The sequence below is a fragment of the Carettochelys insculpta genome, chromosome 5, assembly GCF_033958435.1.
Source record: "Carettochelys insculpta isolate YL-2023 chromosome 5, ASM3395843v1, whole genome shotgun sequence".
Taxonomy (NCBI): Eukaryota; Metazoa; Chordata; order Testudines; family Carettochelyidae; genus Carettochelys; species Carettochelys insculpta.
Genome location: NC_134141.1, coordinates 109,783,223 through 109,797,671, shown reverse-complemented (window position 1 = coordinate 109,797,671; position 14,449 = coordinate 109,783,223).

The following is a 14,449-nucleotide window of genomic DNA, read 5'->3' as shown; positions in this document are numbered from 1 at the left end:
ACAGCAACAACAAATGTGGGTCCCCTTATTCTGGAGCGCCGTCCTCTCACTCTTTGCATAGTTGCAGACACTGATCACTTTTGTGAAAGAAAGGGATCCTGCATGGACAGCACTGGTCACAGAACAGCCATGCATTGGCTATGGAGAAGCAGAGTTTTGGGGTGTTTATCTAAGCTCCAAGCTTTTGGAGGTTTGCCCATCTCTAGTTATAATTCAGTGTATCAAGGGAGACATGACTTTTGGTTTCCAGGCAGTTGGGAGCCAGTAATCTCCCTTCAGTTTTTCTGTGGCATAGAATAGGAACACGAAAAACCCCTGCACAGAACCTTTCCCTTTATTTCCTAAATAATGTACTTTCAGGACATCACCTGGGCCTGATCAGACATTCCAAGACACACTCAGTGGAAGAAAAATGAGGCAACTGAGTGGCTTCTTTCAGCATTTGAAAGTCTGACTTCACCCTCCTCTGGAGATACAACCTGCTATTTTGTGTCTCCATGCCTGATGATAAAATAAAAATGTGAGTGTTTGGAAATTCTCTAATGACAGTAACTCATTAAAGTGCACAGTTAGATTCCTGGAATTAGGAGATAGATTAAGACCTGCAGCTCTGGAATTAGCAAAGATATGTGCAATGCCAAGGTGGGGCCACATATCACAGCAAATATTCTCCAGGGGACCAAGAGAAAACAAAAAGGAGGAAATGACTAAGCAACTGTGTGCCATTAAGCAAGTGCATGGCACTGGTTAGATTAATTGTGAGTACTCTGCTGGATGGAGAAGCTTTTAGTCATCAGAGTCTCCTGGCTCCTAGAGGGTGACACTGTGAGAACAGATCCTAAGGCACCAGGTTAAAAAAAACCAAACAAACAAAAAAAAAAAAGCCAAAGGCAAATGAAAAGGAAGGCATCGAGGATATAAAATTGTTAACAAAACTCATTGTATAGTGGAAGAAATGTCAATAGGGATGAAGAATGAATGGGACTGTCTTCTGAAAATGTCATTTTTGATAAATTTTTAAATAATACCACTCATTTGTTTGTGATATTATTCAGCTTCAGTCTTACAATTCAGTACAAGAAAAGTTGTAAATTTGGGATACTCAGCCTTGTCTACATATTTACCAGATAGCAATTGCTCTAAAATATATTTATTAGCCAACATGTGATTGATTTATGGAAGTTTTGCTTGATCAAGTTAATTGCAAATGATAACTTATGATACCTCTTTGCTCTTTGGAAGGCTTGGCAATCAGGGGAATGTTTCTCCATTGTTCTTGAGAATGATAATGCCATTGCAGTGACATTATATTGACATGTCTCTAGATCAACAGTGTGCTTTTAGATCACAAACCTAGGGGAGATATAATGCTTACCACTATCAATAATCCACTTGACATGGAGCCAAAAGATTTAGCAAAGACAAACTGAAAGTGTTATTTCCTTGTGACTGCAATAAATCAATCCAGCAATGTTCAAACTCCAAAAAAAAGATGATGTTTAAATAGTAACCTAGTCATGATTTTACCAAGGAATAAAAATAAATAAAACTCAAAAGACATTTTACTTCACAAGAAAAAATTCTTTCATAAATATTAAATTAAGAAAAGGACATTTTATTAGAACAGAAGCATATTCCATTTCATAAGTGTAAACTTTAGTTTTAAAAATGGAAGCAAAGCGGGTAGTTTAGCCTTAAAAGTGAATGAAAGGTTGTTAATGCCAAATACAACTATATAAAGTTGTCCAGTAAAAAACAGTGTAAATGATAGTTCTAATGATGTGAATGCAGCCCATTAGAAGAGAAGCAGCACCTCTCCATTCAGTATAGAGAACCATTAGTTAAGAGTTTTCTGCACATTTTAAAATTTTCAAACCAATGGACAGGGCAGAAGATGCATACAAGAGTACTTTGAAATATTGAGGCTAATGCTGGTTTCACATACACCAGGTGCTACACACCCCCATGTCAGTGGAACTTAATTATCTTTTTAGTACTTTACTGAATACGGATGGATTCAAACACTCAATTAAAGGTAAACAAGTGTTTAAATGCTTTGCAGATTTAAAGTGTTCAAAATCCAGAATTGCTTCTTGGTATAATCTTTTGCCAGTGCCAGAAATGTTGCAAACACCAAGAAATAAAAAAAAAAAATGATAAACAACAAGAAGTCCTGTGGCACCTTATAGACTAACATATTTTTCTTAAAATAATAATAATACTTGAGGAGGATTTTTTTAATTTCCCTGATCATTTGTGAGCCTTTAACATCCACTTTTCCAAGCTTTCAAACCATAATCATGCGGACTGGAAACCTACATATTCTTTTACATGAAAGGTGAAATTCACACATAAACACATGACTCCAGGAACCAGGGTATTAAGAAAAACACCAAATACCATGAGAGGTGATGAAAATATGAGAAGTGGCAGGCCTGGTAAAATTTGGTATGGTTTTGGTATTTCAGAACAATTACTATGTATTTTCCTGATTGGAGACCTGGACTCTGGAAGTTTGTAACATTTGAACGGACGCTTCTTAAATTTAAAACAGTAAACATAAGACATGAAAACACTCTTGGTTCAGGCATTTGTTTTAAATTTCCTACACAACTGCATTGTAAAATTGTCCTGTACCATGTCCTTCCACTTTCTTGTTCATTTCTGAATATAGATGGTAAGCTCTTCACATCAGGCCTTCTGTGTTACTCAGTAGCATGAAGTGCAATGAATGTGAATGGAACTAGATATGTAATACAGAATATTATATTGAACTGGTGAAAACAAACAAGTGGATTTGATTTTGCAGAACATCATTGGCCAAGTTTTATTTTACAAAACCGACCAATCTACTACAAAACAAAACAAGAGTGGGATAACCCCAAGAACAGAGCTGGGCCTGTTGTTATCTCCTAACTAGGAACGGTTCCAATCTGCACACCACCGCTGCCACCATCAGTAGACTCCACGTGCAAGGCAGCTAGAACCATAAAAGGGCAAAAAAGAAAAATCTCAGTTCTGACCCAAGTATCAGAGCAATAGCAGTTTGAGTGTGTATCTGCAAAAATGGGGTGTCTATGTCATCTCAAAGAGTAAGGGTATATCTACACAACAGAGTTACTCCAGAATAGCTTATTCTAGAGTTATTCCAAAATAAAGTATTCCAGAATCACACATCTACACTACAGGGACGCCCCAAAATAATCTAAACTGATTCTGAAATAGTGCGTCCACAGACAGCAGAGTCTATTTTGGATTAGAACCCGTGGATGCAGTGCTTGCAGGGGCTCTAAGCTGAAATACTGTGTCTACAGCAGCTTTACTGTATTTCAAAATAAACTATTCCGTAATAGCTTATTTCAAAATAGGCTCTATTCCCTGTCTACACAGCCCCTATTTCAAAATATCTACTGCAAAAATAGGCACTATTCCTCATACAGGCTGTGTCTACACTAGCAAGTTCTTTCAAAATATTTTTCGAAAGAAGGGGGCTCTTTCGAAAGATCCCATGGAGCATCTACACACAGAGGGCATGGCTACACTAACCCTCCTTTCAGAAGGCCTATGGTAATGTGGCACTTTAGAATATGCTAATGAGGCACTTCCATGAATATGCAGCGCTCATTAGCATAATGACTGCAGCAGGCGCTTCGAAAGTGCCAGTTTCGAAACTCACACCACCCATGTTGCCTGGGGCCTTTTGAAACGACCTCCCTGATTTCGAAAGCCTCTTCTTCCCAAAACCAGATGGAAAGAAGGAGCTTTTGAAATTGGGGGGTCGTTTCAAAAGGCCCCTGGCTACACGGGCGGTGTGTGTTTCGAAACCAGCAGTTACAAAGCATGCGGCCTACATTATGCTAATGAGATGTTGTATATTCATGGAAGTGCCTCATTAGCATATTCGAAAGTGCCACATTACCATAACTCTTCTGAAAGGAGGGGCTAGCATGGCCATGGCCAATGTATTCCTTTAAAAGTAAATCAAAAGAATGTGGTTTTCCTTTCCAAATCACTCTTCCTTTCCTATTTCAGGAAGAGCACCCCCTTTTGAAAGCTTCTTCAAAAGAAAATGTGTGTAGATGTTCCACAGGCCCTTTTTTTCGAAAGAGCAGTCCTCATGGGGCCTGATTTTTCAATCCTTGTCCTGTTCTTTCAAAAAAGTGGGCGCTGTGTAGATACTCTCCTTTGAAAGAGTAGATTGCACTTTCGATCTGCTTTTTTGTGTGTGGATGCACTCTTCTGAAAGAAGACCTTTCAGAAGAGATCTTCCAGAAGGGCTTCTTTCAAAAGATCTCTGTAGTGTAGATGTAGCCACAAAGAGGTTTACCAAATTTGAAATAAGGTTTCCGCCATTTCAAAATTATTTCACAATAGCAATTGCATTGTGTAGGTGCGCACAAACATTTCAAAATAGTGGCCGTTATTCGGAAATAACTTTGCTGTGTAGACATATCCTAACAGATTTATGCGGGGAAAAACTGACTTCTTCAGATGCTCAGGTTTCTTGTCCACAAAAGCTTATGCCCAATTAAATCTGTTCGTCTTAAGCTGCCATGGGACTCCTCATTTAGTTCTTAACCAAGGCAAATCTGTAAAACTGATATTGGGATGGGACTTGCAGGAGGTTAAGGGAGTTAGGCATTCAACACCCTTCACTTACATTTCCAACATTACAATGGGATTTGGGCACCCAAGGCATCCTGCAAAAATCAGAGACTTTACATAACCTGAGCTATAGATCAGGCTTCATATCTTTTTCCAGCCAAGATTGCCCATTCCCAATTACCGCAAAGCAACCGACCTCAGTGAAAAGCACACACTGAGGCTTTTCTCTTGGCTGACAGACAACTGTCAGCCAGGCAAGAGCTACTAATTAGTAATTGATAAATATAAGTGTGCTGTCTTCCCTGAGTAGAGTACCACTTGATGATAGTAATTAATTGTTCATTGATTCCCATAGGTTGACCTGAGGTCTGCTCAGTTACTTTTATGCCTTTCACGTTTGCAGACTGAGGTGAATGTCGCTGGTTGGAGCAGCTGGTGGGAGTATTCCAAAGTCCCAAAACTTGAAACAGTGACAAGTTGTATTAGTTTTTACTATAAATATAGAACCACAAAAGGAAAAAAAGCATATTTTACAATCAACCTGGCAAACTCTACTGTCATTTCCACCATGGCAAATCACAAGTAAATGCAGTGACATCAGCTCACAGGCTGCTTTGACTCATGCTGCAATAACGTAACTGTTGGGCATGTTGAAGAGGAATATGAGTCTTTATTTCAAAATTTTTGATTAGCCTGTTTTTTTTTATTTTGTGGCAGAAGTATTTTAATATTACGAAAACATTGGGATGGTTAATTCCAGAACCTCCAGGAGCTATGTAAGCAAATGTGTCATGGGTGCAAATGGTACTGTAGTAAAAATTGTAATGTTTTCACTTCAAAAAAGAAAGATGAAAATAAATGTTTATTGGGTCAGAGCCCAGGGACCAACCAAAATCGGAATCTGTTATGCTCAGCACTGTGCAAACACAGAATAGTAGCAGAACCCACCCCAAAGAGCTTACTCTCTAAATAGACAGGACCAATGAATAGAGCACATGAGAACATATACACACAGAACATCCAATGTAATGGCACTAAGTGTCATCTTAGTTACATGATTTTGTAATGGGGTGGGGAGGTTGTTATCAAGAGATTAGTTAAATAGAAAGACAAGGGAAGGAAAAAGAGTGAGGGAGACAGCAGAGGAAAAGAGGAAGGGTATTACAGTGTGAGGGGAACACCTAGAGTGAGGTTTGTTAAAGAGATTATAAGGCAGGGGTGGAGCAGCCAGTTGTCAGAGACTCTTTGAGACTCTTCTTGGGTTGGAGAACAGAACCACTCTGAAGTAGACACCATCATGAACATATACTAGGAATATTCAGGATATTTAAGCCTTGATGCCACAAAGATTTAGACTCCTCACATGCACCAAGTTAAACGTGTACATCACTGCTTTTTAGAACAGGTCTTTACCTTGTGAGATTATATTCTCAGTCCTTATGGGAACTGAGCTCTCCCTGGTAAAGACATGCCCAATCTGTAATTCCCACGAGTGTCAGCCTGTTTCTTCCAGCGTTCAGCACACCCATCTTCTGCTGAGCTCCTACCAGCTTCCATTGAAACAATTACAGCCAGAATTTCAAAGCACCCCACCCAATGCATACTTTTGAGGATTCAGGCAGCTACTGGGTGCCTAAAGGTGATCTGAACACTAGCTGACCTCAGTTGTGAGTTCTGAGTCCTTCTGGAAATTCCAGCCATAGTAACATGGACCATAAGATTACATTGTGTGACCTTAGTAGCCTTCCCTCTTGAAAGTTAAATATCTTCAACACTGAATTGCCCCCTCAGATATAGTAGTCTAATCTATCAAAGTGCATCTGTCTGTCTGGTTGTGCATCTGTGAAACTCTTTGTTTAAGAGCTCCTCCTAAACCGCAAGAGCTAGGACCACAAAATTTGTTATGCAGCTTCCTCCTATCCAAACTTAAAGCAATGTGAGGGCTTGGTTGTGCCAGGAGAAAGGTAAGTGCCTGGAATGAGAATGTTTTCTGGAACATGGAAAGGGCACAGAGAGAAGGGGCACTATACTGCAGGGGGCAAGTGGGGGCAGCAAGCACAGGGTATGCTATGCTACAGAGTGACCATTGGGAGCTGCCGCACCACCAGGAAGCAGGCCAGCTGGAGACAGAGCTCCAAGTGGCCGCCAACCACTGGACCTGGCGAGTGATCCCCTGTATGCAACAGTGCCAGATGGGGAGAAGGGAGCCCCAACTCCCATGCCTCATCATCTGCCAGGACCATGCTGGTGCTGGGCAGTGCAGCATGGCCACCACCCAGGAAAGCCCCTCCCCACTCCCAGCCAGCCGGGGCCAGCCCCTGAAGCCTTGCACCCACAGACCAGCTGCAGGTTGGCCTCTGAAGTCTGTCTCCCACTTCCAACCCCAACTAGCTGCAGGTTGTGGGGAGGCTGCTGGAGGGCTGGGGCCAACTCCAGAAGACCCACCCCACCTCCCAAGAACAGCTGCAGCTTGAGCGGGCTGCTGGAGGCTGGGGCTGCCCCCAGAGCCTCACCCTCTCTTCAGATCAGCTGCAGGCCGGAAGGTAGCAGTTAGAGGCCAGGGCCAGCCCATGGACTGCTACCTCTCTCTGGAGAATCTGCAGACGAGGGCAGGGTCCAGTTGGAGGCTGGGGTGAACCCCCAGAGCTTCGCTCCCCCAAACCAGCTGTAGCCTGGGTGGAGCCGGAGGACAGGACCACTCCCCAAAGCCTCACCGCTCTTCCTGGACCAGCTGAAGGGCTGCAGGCTGTGGCTGGCCCCCTGAGACTTGCCCAACTCCCATGGCTGGAGGGAAGGCAGTTGGAGCCTGTGGATAGCCCATGGAGCCATGGCTCTGTTCCTGCCCTGGACACACTAGAGGCCAGGTACAGGTCTCCCACACACAGCCTGCCAGGAGGAGCCACCACCTGGGGAGTGCAGCCCTGGCTTCTCCAGGAGTACACAACCTGCCTCAGAGTGCAGCCCCAAGCTCCCCCGATAGCTCCCAGCCTCCTGCTCAAAGCCCCTTGCCCTGAGTCCTGCCCCCACTACTTCCTGTGCTTAATTTTGCATTCTCACCCCCTGCTCTGAGCCCCCACCCCATGTACTCGATCCAGTACCCTGTACCCCATGCCCTGAGCTCCCCAAACCTCACAATCCCCTGTCCTTACTTCTGCATCCTCATCCCCTACCCTGAGCCCCCAATCCTCCGCTCTGAGCCCCTTCACACCTCTGCCCCCTGTCCTGAGTCCCCAGCCCTGTCTCTTGAGCCACCCCCAACTCCCAGCCCCCTGCCCTGAGGCCCCCACTCTCTGCCCTGATTACTATCCCCCTGCCTCCTGCCAGGAGCCCCCAGAAGGATCTGAACAACATTGGGTACTTTGGTTAGTAGCAAAATAATGAACCCTCAGCTGAGCCGTATAATGCTCAACACCTTCTTGTTATCGCTGTGCTTAAAATGATTAATTAACTACACATAATTTAACCTATACTTTCATTAAAATGATAGAAATTCCGTATTTATTTTTGATAAAGACCATGTGCAAAATTAAATGCCCTAGTACAAAGGATAATTAAAGCCCAGGTGAAGCAAAAAATTCACCACATCCTTAACTTTATACTTGTGAGCAGTACCACTGACGTTAATGTGAATACTCACTTATGTAAAGTTACTCACTGGTGTAAAATTAAATTCATGGAGGTGAGGTCCATTAATGCTACTTGTCACGATGGGTAAGGAATGGTGTCCCTAGCCTTGGTTTGTCTGAGATGGATGGCAGGAGAGAGATCACTACCTATCCAGTTTATTCCCTCTGTGACTGGGCTAGATGTACCTTTAGTCTGACCCAGTATGGTCGGTCTTATGTTCTTACTCACACATGTAAGTGTTTGCTGAGTCAGAACTTAAGTTTGACATAACATGTGCAGTATAGAAGGAAGATTTTACTCAGGGAGGGCTTAATCTTGTCTTGTTCCTGTTGAAGTCAGTGCAAATTTTGTCTTTGACTATGAAACACAGTACTCAGAATGGATGGGCAGCTCAGCATAATCCAAACACACTTTTTTCCAAGCAAAGTACAACAAACAAACCACTTTAAAAAGAAAATAAAATTGATTTAAAAATGTGTCCCAGAGCAAATACTTGGAGGGCAAATATCTGCTTCAAATCCTCTTCTATGGTCATTATCACCCTATAAACACCCTAAAATAGGACTCATTTCCCACCAGAAATGACTGGCTTGTTATGGAAAAGCTGATCCAGCCTTTACAGAAGCAGCACAGACAAGCCTCTGACATGCAAATATTCGGTTATGGGAAAATATCTTGTATGGTATTCCACAAGCAAATTTATATTGGTTTTTAAGTGATGGGGTAGGCTCTGTGTACAGGCACAGAAGGGTTAATTTTATGCCTGTAATTTTAGTCATTTCTAAAAGGACTTTTATAGATTGTGACAGCCTTCAAAAAATTCATGTCTAAGTCTTTATCATTTGTATTCTGGAGCTGTTACAGTCTGCAGTCCATGCCTGGAATGTAAAGGCGAGCTGTTCACCATCAGGAGCTGAGGCCCCTTCCCAGGGTTAAACGTGCACAGCCCAGTTCATATAAGAAAACAGATCTTCCCTCCCTGGTCCTGCTGAGAGGGCAGGGGCTGAACTCGATAATCTCTTGAGGTCCCTTCCAGTTCTCTGAGATAAGTATCTCTCCACATGTATGTATGTGTTTTCATGTACAGTCATTCGCAGTCAAAATTACTGTATAGTGTAAAGTTATTGCTGCGGCCAAAGTCAGGTTTACAGAGGGGAGAAAGCTTCATTCTCAGGAACACCAGAGCTTTGAGCCATGCCTCTTGGCCAGGAACCATGTGGGATTTTTGCCACTTTTGCACTCCCCGATCCTGAGGGTACTGGGATCTTTGGGTTGCTCTACGTAACGTTGGCTCTCTGGCCCTCCAGGATCTGTGAAAAGCATTCCTAACCCACCTTGGAATACCCTGTGTGCTTGTGGGCAGGTGTAGAACTACAGAGGTTAGCTTGCTGCACGAAGATTCCCCTGCACAAAGGGAAAGAAGCTAGGCCAATTTTATGTCTGCTAGCAGTGAGACAGAACGGGGTGAGACTGAGGCAGACCCAGCGTATTTATGAGCATTCAGTTCCACTTGGACATCTGCAGACCCCTAGATCCCACTGGACGTGCTCAGTGCAGACACTGACAGAACAGTGTGAGATATTACCCTTTCTTACACTGTTTTTAGCAGCTTTAATTCCTCCCTTCATTTGAAATCACAGTATATATAGCTAATAAGTAGATTGTGAAATACTTCTCAAAGTCACTTAATTAACCTTGTGCCGCCCTTCCATCCTAAAGGCATCAATCTCTCTGGATTTCCCAGGATAGGACTCATTTTAGCTAACACACTGTGGCCTTAACCAGGCGTGTTGGCGTGGATAATGATTTTGAGGTTTGTAACATCAGGGAGCTGTTGGCTGCAATGACTCTGCTGTCTCCAAGATACAGATTCTGCCCTTCCCTTATCTCTTTCTGGAGCGAGCTTTTTTTCCACCTTGCTCTTCAGTATCATCAGATAGGAGAGCTGTTGCACGTATACATTGATGAGTTCTCAGACACCCTACTGCACTCTGGCTGTATGTTGAGGCGAGAATATACTTTATGGTAGGTCCTCGTTAACACCAAAATTCCTTACTTGAGAGCTGAAAGTCTCTTATCAGGGATTAAGTATCAGAGAGGTAGCCATGTTAGTCTATATCTTCAAAAACAATGAGAAGTCCTGTGGCCCCTTATAGACTAACAGATATTTTGAAGCTTAAGCTTTCGTGGGCAAAGAACCGCTTCCTCACATGCATGAGCGGGGAAGTGGTTTCAGAGGGGTATTTAAAGAGTGGGGTCCCAGAGTTGACAAGGTCTATTCGGTCAGGGTGGAAATGGCCCATTATCAGCAGTATACATCAAGAGAGGAGAAATCAAGTCAGATCAGTCAAGGGGGATGAGGCCCATTGGCAGACTTATCAGGCGTCAAGACCTTTAGTATTTCAAACAGTGCATGTTTTAATTTGATACATGTAATCACCATTCCTCACTTTGTAGCATATGCCTATGTATACAAATGCTCACATTGACTTCCCATATGAATGCTTACATAACTGCCCATAGGTGGATTTGAACCTGAGACCTCTGGAGCTCAGTGCAGGAGACAATCATTTGAGCTAAAAGTCACTTCCCTTTCTGCTAAGGCTGTAGAGGAGACTTACTCTTTCTCTGTGTAAGTGGTCTAGCAACCACCATGGGGGACAGTGAACCACACCCCTCAGTGTGTGGGTTACACTTGGATAACATGAAGAGAGACACCCATGAAATCCTGTGGTTAGTAGTTTATTGATAGTAGATTTGGCTTCATTTTGAAATGCACCAGCCCTGATTCACTCCTTGGATTACAGTGGAGACAGACCAGTACGGAACTGGAATAATGCATGGTGATTTTGATGTAGTACTCATGGCCGCATCTACACTAGCAAGTTCTTTTGGAAAATTAGGCCCTTTTTCAAAAGAACACGAAGCTCCTCCACACACAAAATAAGCTTTTTCAATACGAAATCAAAAGAACACGACTCCTTTTCCGGAAGCCCTCTTCAGCTCCTGGATCAGGAACAGCTCCTTCTTTTCAAAGCTTCTGTCAAACAAAAGCATTTGTGGGCACTCTGCAGACCCTGTTGTGAGAGAGCAGTCCTCATGGGACCAGATTTTTCGATCCTTGGCCCGTTCTTTCAAAAGAGTCAGGGCTGTGTGGACGCTCTCGATCAAAAGAGCAGATCAATCTTTCGACCCGCGTTTTTGTGTATGGATGCACTCTTACAAAAGATGGTCTTCTGGAAGATCATCTTTTGAAAGATCATTGTAATGTAGATGTGGCCATGGTGATTAGTGCTTTGAACTGCTCCATTGTGTTTATATCTGTCTCCACCATGCCAGACAGTGTAACTTTCAGCAAGTCTTTGAATTGTTTATTGACCATAGATCCAGGTCTTGTTACAAGACTGAAAATCCAGACCAGAGTCAGCAGAAGATTCATAGATTTAGGAAGATTATTGGGTTTGAATAAGAATCACTGCTTATCGTTAGTACTGTGGCAGTAGCAGGAATCCCCTAGTCATGGCCTAGAACTCATCATGCTGGCTGATGTACAAACACAGGCCAAAAAGTCAGTCTCCTCACCAAAGAACCTACAATCCATAGACACCAACTCCTTGGGTGTTTCTGGGCTGGAGCACACACAGGGCAGAAGTAAAGGGTGCTCAGCACCCCCGTGACAGCCATTTCCCCATCTGCCCCCATTCCTCTTCAGTGCCTCTTGCCTGCCAGTGGTCTCAATGACCAACTCCTCTCCTTCCCTGCCAGCACCTCCCTTCTGCTGAGAAACACCTGTTTCCTGGCATCCTGGACACTCCAGGAAGCTGACGTAAGAGGGGTGGGGGCACGATGCACTTGAGGGAAGAGGCAGGATGGGGGAAGGGGTGGAACTGGGGCAGGAGGAAGGCACAATGGGATGGGAAAAGGCAGGATGTGCGATTGGGGAAATGGGTGGAGGGGGCTCGAGAATCCGATGGCTGAAGGGGAAGTTGGTGTCTCTGCTACAATCTCAGTGCAAAACAAAAGAGAGGTGAATGCAGGCAGACATGTGGGGAGCACAAAGAAACAATGAGGCTGTGCTGTCAGTGGGATAGGCAGTGGTGTCAGAATGAGAGCTGTACGGCCAGGGTTGAGTCTTTTGTAGCCTCTTCATTTTACGTGCCTTAGTCAACTTCTCCATTACAGCTATTTCCCCGGAACTTTAGGGGCTCCACTGAACCCAGAGTGAAACTTTTGGCTTGTCGATCTGTGTGGACTGAGGGCAAAGAAAATGTTGGCATGAAGTCCTGTTGTAAGGAGCTGCCAGGGTTTTCGGCGCTCTCTTCCCCATACTTTGTGGTTTACATTTTTCACATTGTCTTTTTGTGCACTATAACTCAGTCCAGCTCTCATTTCCCAAGTCCACTGACATTCAGTAGCTGTTTGTTACAAAGTTCAGCCTCAGAAATGTCAGACATAATAGGAAGGAAGGGGGTCGAGGAGGAAAAAAGTGTGATCGGAGCTATTGCTATGGGCCCTGCTCCCTGAAGAGCTTCAGCATGTTCCCTTTCATTAAGTGAAGCTGCTTTAGAAAAGCAGTGCCTCTGCTGGTACTGATGCTCTGCTCACTGCCCTCGGGGTACTGTTCAGCTCCACAGTGTCCATGAGACAAAGAGTCAGGGCTGTTGGAGAAAACCAGGCATGCTACAGAACAGCAAGGGATACTCCCCCAGCTATGGAGAGATACTGATAAGGATCCTAGTATTATCTCCCAGCTGATTTTAGAGAAGTGTTGATTATTGTTTTAGTAAAAGAATCTGAGCCACTGAAGTCCTGCCACTCCCAAACCCACCTCAAGGCAGGATAGAAGTATGGCCCGGTGCCACCAGAAACCCTCCCCAGAGCCAAACTGCCAATTGGAATGGCTTGCCATGCCTTCCTCACTAACCGGGCCCAAACGGTGCCCACCCACAAGGGGGAGATAGGAACAGAGACCCGCCTCTAGTGAGTGAGACACTCTAGGACAACACGAGCTCTCCTCTGCACCCAAAGTAAGTGCTGAGTGGTCACTCAGCGGTTTGCAAGAGCCCCCTCTCAGACAGGGCATAAGTTATGCCAAAGAGGAGCCAAGGCAGGTCCAAGTACATGCCTCGCCTGAGACTGAAAAGGTGGCAGAGGGGAAACCCCATGCAGCACAGCAATCATGAAACTTGGACTATACTGTGTGTACTTAGGGTTTTGCCTCAAAAGTTTGCTAACAATGAGGAGGTTCTACTCTACTGCTGGTGTTCAGGGTGTACTAGAGCCCTCTAACCGCTAAGCATGACAGATATCACCACCCATGAGCTGCAGCCTACAGATAACGACTAGCCCTATGGCTGCTACTGGAGATTCTCCATTAGCTTGAATTCTGCTCCCAGGGCTTTATGTACCAGCTTAGCTGGCCATGGATTTGTCAGTGTGATCGTTTACTGAAAGCCAGCTCATGACCAAGGAAACAACCCTGAAACCCATGTGCCAGAAACCTGGGGAGCCATGTAGGCATGACTCCTTCCATGGCTCCTCCTAACCCCAATTCAATAGAGACGTTTGCAAGCGAGTAGGAAGCAGAAATCTTTAGGTGCACACCCCCACACATTGTGTGAACTTGCAATAAATACCCCTGACAACAAATGCTTTGACTAGCTGCTGAGCCCACCTTTCATGCTAACTCTCCCAAACACACTGCTTTCCAAGGTTCTGCTGAACCTCTCCCATGTACTCTTACCTTCCTGCTGACCCTGCCAGCACTGCCTGCTAACAGCCACCTGCAAAGAGCCAACTTTGCGCCTCACTCAGCTGCTAAATCTGCCTGCAGCATCCCTTTTTCCTCACACCAACTCCCCACTCCTAGATACTTAACTTCCTCCAAACACCAATGGCAAGAATCCTGACCCAGATCTCCCAGCAATCTGAGTGTAATCTCCTCCTTATCTCCAGCCATACACCACCGAGTTGGGTTGAGTAATGGGACCCTTCCAGTCCAGGCCCAGCTATTGGACTTGTCCATGGCCTGCCAACATCTCTTCCCAACTGCTCCCAGCACTGACAGAAAAAAAATATCACAAAGTATGAAACTGTAGCAATCATGAAAGATGGCTTAATGCCACCATTTCTGTGACTCCTGTAACAAAATGACTCAAGCAAGACCTTCTTCATCAGGTGCTGCACAGTCTGTATGGACATAGTTACATGACTGTCA